General features: G+C 41.3%; 1 non-coding gene across 1 annotated transcript; it reads left to right on the forward strand.

Annotated features, from left to right (window-relative positions):
• Positions 1 to 2,251: 2,251 nt before the first annotated feature.
• LOC112746105 (small nucleolar RNA R71) lies at positions 2,252 to 2,355 on the forward strand. The gene has a single exon (XR_003174004.1). It is a non-coding gene; the product is annotated as a small nucleolar RNA R71 (small nucleolar RNA).
• The last annotated feature ends 4,997 nt before the right edge of the window (positions 2,356 to 7,352 follow it).

Genomic DNA, 7,352 nt, shown 5'->3' on the forward strand with positions numbered 1-7,352 from the left:
AAAGAAAAAGGAGAGGGTTACCTCTGGTTGGGTTGCCTCCCAACAAGCGCTCTTTTAACGTCATTAGCTTAACGGTTTGCCCCTGTCAGGGGGAGTTGTAGTGCCTCAGGTCTTCTCCTCGCACAGTAAAGATGTCTCCACTTGCTTCTTTGATGATTTCTACATGTTCCAAGGAGAGAATCTTTCTGATTGTATACACAGGAGGTAACTGAGATAGAATGCCAGGAAGATGAGGTGGAAGTAGTGGAAAATGGATTGATATAACCTTGTTCCCTGGGGAGAAGTCCTCTATGGGAACCTTTTTATTTTTCCACCGCCTTGGAATCTTCTTTTCCATTCTTTTCTCTCCTTCCAGCAATGCTTCAGCTAAACTTGTGTTAGGAGGGTCCTTCTCTCTCATCTCCAATGAGGGTTGAGTCACTAGCTCCTCCTTGGTTTCCTCAGTCTGTAACTTCATCATTACTTCTTTCTCCTCCTTTAAGCATGGCTTCAAATTCTCTGGGGATTCATTAGGTGATTCTTTCATGTTAGTGTCACCAAAATCGACCTTCATGCAGTCTTTCTCTTGATCTAGATCATGTGGTGGTTTAAAGACATGGAAGGTGAGTTGCTCATCATGTATTCTTAGTATCAACTCGCCTTGCTCCACATCTATGAGTGCCCTGGCTGTAGCTAAGAATGGTCTCCCCAAAATGATCGGATTGAGATAGCTTTCTTCCATCTCAAGAACAACAAAGTCCGTGGGGAGAAAATACATCCCAACTTTTACCTATACACTCTCCACTATTCCTACTGCTTGCTTCTGAGTTTTATCAGCTAGTTGAAGGATTATGTCTGTGGATTCCAGCTCATTAATCTGCAACATCTTCATGAGGGATAGGGGCATGAGATTTATACTTGCCCCCAAGTCGCAAAGTCCTCGGTCAATGGCTGTATTGCCTATAACACAAGGTATGTCAAAACTTCGTGGATCTTTCTTCTTTGTAGGCAAGTTCTTTTGGATAAAGGCACTACATTCCTTATTCATCACCACTGTTTGTCCCCCTTTTAAGGTGCTTTTTTTAGCTAGCAACTCTTTCATGCATTTAATGTAAGTTAGCATCTCTTTGAGGGTCTCAAGGAAAGGAATGTTGATATGAAGAGACTTGAATACATCCAAGAACCTAGTGTATGTCCTTTCTTTCTCACTGGCCTTGAGTCTCTGAGGGAATGGTGCTTGTGTCACATAAGGTTTCAGGAACTCTACCTTTCTTGGCTCTTTCCTTTGTTCAGAGTTTGTCCCTTGTTCTTTCTCTTCCACCTTCTTCCTTGGGCCTTCTTGGATCTGTCTTGATGGCTTGTCAACTCCTTCCTCCAAGATCTCTTCCCTTGCAAGAGTAATTGCCTTGCATTATTTCCATCTCACATTCTTTGTCTCTCCTCTTGGATTTTCTCAATATCACTTGAGAAGCTGAAAGTTGGTTTAGGAATTTGCTTAGATAAATATCCCACTTGAGATTCTATTTTCTTGATGGCAGCTCCCTAGTTTTGCATGTTAGATCTTACTTCCTTCTTGAATGTCTTATTATCTTGGACTTCCTTGCAGAGGTTTTCAAGTAAGGATTCAATCCTAGAGAGTCTATCTTCTGATGATGGTGGCATACTGGAGTTTGGGGGTTGAGGATGGCCATTTGGTGCTTGATATGGCTGTTGGAAAGAATTGTTGTGTGGGGCTTGGTATGATCTTTGGTTAGGTTGTTGCTAGGTGGAGTTGTTATAGTGGTTAGAGTTGTGAGGTCTCTGGTCTTGGTTTTGTTGGTTTTCCCACCCAAAGCTTGGGTGGTTTTTCCACCCAGGGTTGTAATTCTTGGAGAAAGGGTCATGGGGTTGTCTTGAGTTTCCAACATAGTTGGCTTGCTCCCATTCTCCTCCTTCATCTGTAATTGCTCCTTCTGAAGTTGGTGGTACTTGAGTGGTGATGGCTGCAACTTGACTCTTCTCCATCCTCTTGGTGAGATCATCCAGTTGCTTGGTGATCAACTTGTTTTGAGCTAAGACGGCATCCATGTGGTTGAGCTCCATTACTCCTCTAGTGTTGCTTCTCTCTGAGGCATAGAAATACTCATTGTCTGCTACTGTTTCAATGACATCAATGGCCTCCTCTATGGTTTTCTTCTTGTTGAGAGAGCCTCCAGAAGAGTGGTCTAGAGCCTTCTTTGAGTCATAGAACAATCCTTCATAGAAAATGTGTAGTTGAACCCACTCATTGAACATGTCAGGTGGACATTTTCTTGTCAACTCTTTAAATCTCTCCCATGCTTCATAGAGTGTTTCACCGTCTTGTTGCCTAAAGGTTTGGACCTCAGCCCTCAGCCTATTGATTTTTTAAGGAGGATAGAATCTAGCCTAGAACTTGTTTACCACATCTTCCCAAGTTGTGAGGCTCTCCTTAGGGAATGACTCTAGCCATTTTGCTACCTTATCTCTGAGAGGAAAAGGAAACAACAGAAGCTTGTAGGTATCTGCTTGGACACCATTAGACTTCACTGTATCACATATCCTCAGGAAGGTGGTTAGATGTTGGTTGGGGTCTTCTTGGGCACTTCCTCCAAAAGAGTAATTATTTTGAACCAATGTGATGAGTTGTGGCTTGAGTTCAAAATTGTTGGCATAGATGGGTGGCTTCAGAATACTGCTTCCACAATTCCCAGGATTGGGATTTATGTAGGAACCTAATACTCTCCTCTCTTGTGGAGTATGGTTACCAGCACCTTCTCCAACATGATTGTGAGCCTCTTCCTCGATAACAACGTCTTGGTCTTCTTCCAACTCTTCTTCTCCAACTACTCCTTTGCCTCTTGCTTTCCTCCTCAATCTAAGGAGGGTCCTCTCAGGTTCACTATCAAAAGAGGTTGAAGCTCCTTTTCTACCTGTCATACACTCAGCAAGCATAAAAAAAGGCAAATAGGAAATGGAAATCACAGAGTTAATGAAAATTTGGTTAGAGCAATTAATCAAATAGTTAGTGTGGTTAGTGGATTAGTTGAGCTGGGAATTAAATGAACAAGGAAAAATAACTGAAAGTGCAAAAGAAAAGAACAGTAAACAACAAAAGAAAAGAAAAGTGTTCAATCTAGTGATCCTCCAATTTAATCATTGTCAATTCAAAACCAATCCCTGGCAACGGTGCCATAAACTTGATGCACGAAAACTTGTCTCTCAACAATTTCCCTCGGCAAGTATACCGAATTGTCGTCAAGTAAAAACTCACAATAGAGTGAGGTCGAATCCCACAGGGATTGATTGGTTGATCAACTTTAATTGGAAAGGTGTTCTAGTTGAACGAAGCAAATTTGAATTTGGCAGTGCGGAAAATTAAATGGCGGGAAAAGTAAATTTCATGGAGTGTAAATGATTGAAAGTAACAAAGGAAATTAAAGTGCAGAAGCTTAAAGTGCAGGAAAGTGAATGGGAATGGGGTGATTAAGCATGAAAGTAAATAGCAGAAAATAAAGAGAATGGGTAGATCAGAAATGGGGAATTCATTGGGCTTAGGAATTGTTGCATTCTCTGGATCAAGTTCATTCTCATCTCTTCCTCAATCAATGCATTCATTGATCTCCTTGGCAATCTTAAGTGATTGGATCCCAATTCCTTGGTAATCCAATCTCTCTAAGCTTGAACAATTGCCTAATTCCTTGATTTAATTGCTCATGGGAAGAGATGAAGTGTGGTCACTGATTATACCACATGTATTTCCAGATCAAAGTGTTGGTAGGATTAAATGTCATAATATCCATCCAAACCCCAATCCGGTCCAGCATGAGAAAGCAATTCTAGCATGATCTCCTCATTCCTTTCCCAAGGTTCCGATGAGATCCAATTATGGGTAACTTCTTTCTCAAGATAATTACCCAATTGGATGAAGACCGAAGGCTTTTGATGAGCGGATAATTTATACCCTTTTTGGCACTATTTTTACATAGTTTTTAGTATGTTTTAGTTACTTTTTTTTATATTTTTTTTTATTTTTTATTCAAAAATAATATTTCTGGACTTTACTATGAGTTTGTGTGTTTTTCTATAATTTCAGGTATTTTTTGGCTGACATTGAGGGACCTGAGCAAAAATTCGATTCAGAGGCTGAAAAAGGACTGCAGAAGCCTAATTGGCACGCTCTCAATTGCGTTGGAACGTAGACGTCTTGGGCTTTCCAGAAATATATAATAGTTCATACTTTGTCCAAGATTTGATGGCCCAAACTGGCGTCTAAATGCCCACTTGAGACCCTTTTCTGGAGTAAAACGCCAGAACTGGCACCAGAACTGGAGTTAAACGCCCAAACTGGCACCCAAGCTGGTGTTTAACTCCAAGGATGGCCTATGCACGTGAAAGCTTCAATGCTAAGACCAAGCACACACCAAGTGGGCCCCGGAAGTGGATTTCTGCACTATCTGTACTTAGTTACTCATTTTCTATAATCCCTAGTAACTAGTTTAGTATAAATAGCACTTTTTACTATTGTATTAGGGATTATGATATTATCATCCTTAGACTTGGAGGCTGGCCACACGGCCATGCCTAGACTATTTTTTCTTATGTATTTACTACGGTGGAGTTTCTACACCTCATAGATTAAGGTGCGGAGCTCTGCTGTTCTTCATGAATTAATGCAAGTACTATTGTTTTTCTCTCAATTCATGCCTTCTTCTTCTCCAAGATATACTCTCGTACTTAATTCAGTTAAGTCAAAATGAAGGGGTGACCCGTGACAATCACCCACTATCTTCGTTACTCTCTTAGCCAAGATATGCGTGCCTGACAACCACAAGTGGTATACATGATGTTCAACGTAGTCATTGGACGACAGCTAGAGTATATTCTCTTGGGTATCTAATATACGGACCGAGTCCGTGAGATTAGTATCTTCGTGGTATAGGCTAGAGCCATTGGCAGCATTCCTGAGATCCGAAAAGTCTAAACCTTGTTTGTGTTATTCGAGTAGGATCTGGGAAGGGATGACTGTGACGAGCTTCAAACTTGCGAATGTTGGGCACAGTGACAGTGTGCAAAAGGATAAGGGTCCTATTCCGATGCTAGTGAGAACCGACAGATGATTAGCCATACGGTAGCTGTACCTGGTATTTTTCATCCGAGACGAGAAATCCGACAGTTGATTAGCCGTGCAGAGATCGTACCTAGTATTTTTCATCCGAGAGGATCGTACAGCTTGCCACGAAAGGGAGCTGGTGCACGAAATTGTGATGTCAATGTTCACATTACTCTCTTACAACTTCGCACAACTAACCAGCAAGTGCACTAGGTCGTCCAAGTAATACCTTACGTGAGTAAGGGTCGATCCCACGGAGATTGTTGGCTTGAAGCAAGCTATGGTTATCTCGTAACTCTTAGTCAGGATATAATATCAATAATAATTTTTAGTTTGAATTGTAAAAAGTAAAAAGGGGCAGAACACAAATTATACTTGTATGCAGTAAGGGAGAATATGTTGGAGTTTTGGAGATGCTTTGTCTTCTGAAATTCTGCTTTCCTCTGTCTTCTTGTTCACGCACACACGTCCTCCTATGGCAAGCTATGTGTTGGTGGATCACCATTGTCAATGGCTACCATCCTTCCTTTCAGTGAAAAGGGTCCAGGTGCGCTGTCACCGCACGGCTAATCATCTGCAAGTTCTCAATCGTACCGGAATATGATTTACTATGCTTTTGCGTCTGTCACTACTTCCAGCACTCGTGAGTTTGAAGTTCGTCACCGCCATCCAATCCCAGAATCCTACTCGGAATACCACAGACAAGGTTTAGACTTTCCGGATTCTCATGAATGCCGCCATCAATCTAGCTTATACCACGGATATTCTGATTAAGGAATCTAAGAGATACTGATTCAATCTGATGTAGAACGGAGGTGATTGTCAGACAAACGTTCATGGATTGACGAAGGTGATGAGTGTCACGAATCATCACCTTCTCCATAATTAAGCGTGAATGGATATCTTAGATAGGAACGCGCATGTTTGAATGGAAAACAGAAATACTTGCATTAATTCATCGAGATACAGCAGAGCTCCTCACCCCCAACAATGGACTTTAGAGACTCATGCCGTCAAAGAGTACAAAGTTCAGATCTAAAATGTCATGAGATCAAAATTAAATCTCTAAAAGTTGTTTAAATACTAAACTAGTGACCTAGGTTTACAGAAAATGAGTAAACTATGATAGATAGTGCAGAAATCCACTTCTGGGGCCCACTTGGTGTGTGCTGGGACTGAGACTAAAGCTTCTCACGTGCCTGGGCTGTTTTGGGCGTTCAACGCCAGGCTGTAACCTGTTTCTGGCGTTGAACTTCAACTTGTAACGTGTTTCTGGCGCTGGACGCTAGACTGCAACATGGAACTGGCGTTGAATGCCAGTTTATGTCGTCTATCCTTGAGCAAAGTATGGACTATTATATATTGCTGGAAAGCCTTGGATGTCTACTTTCCAACGCAATTAGAAGGGCGTCAATTGGACTCCTGTGTCTCCCGAAATTCCATTCCGAGTGCAGAGAGGTCAGGATCCAACAGCATCAGCAGTCCTTTTTCAGCCTGAATAAGATTTTTGCTCAGCTCCCTCAATTTCAGCCAGAAAATACCTGAAATTACAGAAAAACACACAAACTCATAGTAAAGTCTAGAAATATGAATTTTGCCTAGAAACTAATGAAAATAAACTAAAAACTAACTAAAACATACTAAAAACTATATGAAATTAACCCCAAAAAGCGTATAAAATATCCGCTCATCACAACACCAAACTTGAACTGTTGCTTGTCCCCAAGCAACTAGACAAATAAAATAGAATACAAACGAGTCAAGAAACAATAATATCTCAGAGTTTTTGAGTGAGGCTCAGATTCTAATTAAATGAGCGGGGCTAGTAGCTTTTTGCTTCCGAACAGTTTTGGCATCTCACTTTATCCATTGAAGCTCAGAATGATTGGCATCTATAGGAACTTAGAATTCAGATAGTGTTATTGATTCTCCTAGTTCAATATGTTGATTCTTGAACACAGCTACTTTTATGAGTCTTGGCCGTGGCCCTAAGCACTTTGTTTTCCAGTATTACCACCGGATACATAAATGCCATAGACACATAATTGGGTGAACCCTTTCAGATTGTGACTCAGCTTTGCTAAAGTCCCCAATTAGAGGTGTCCAGGGTTCTTAAGCACACTCTTCTTTTTGATTTGGACCTTGACTTTAACCGCTCAGTCTCAAGTTTTCACTTGACACCTTCACGCCACAAGCACATGGTTAGGGACAGCTTGGTTTAGCCGCTTAGACCAGGATTTGATTCCCTTAGGCCCTCCTATCC

This window comes from Arachis hypogaea, chromosome 14 (assembly GCF_003086295.3).
Source record: "Arachis hypogaea cultivar Tifrunner chromosome 14, arahy.Tifrunner.gnm2.J5K5, whole genome shotgun sequence".
In the NCBI taxonomy this organism is placed as follows: Eukaryota; Viridiplantae; Streptophyta; class Magnoliopsida; order Fabales; family Fabaceae; genus Arachis; species Arachis hypogaea.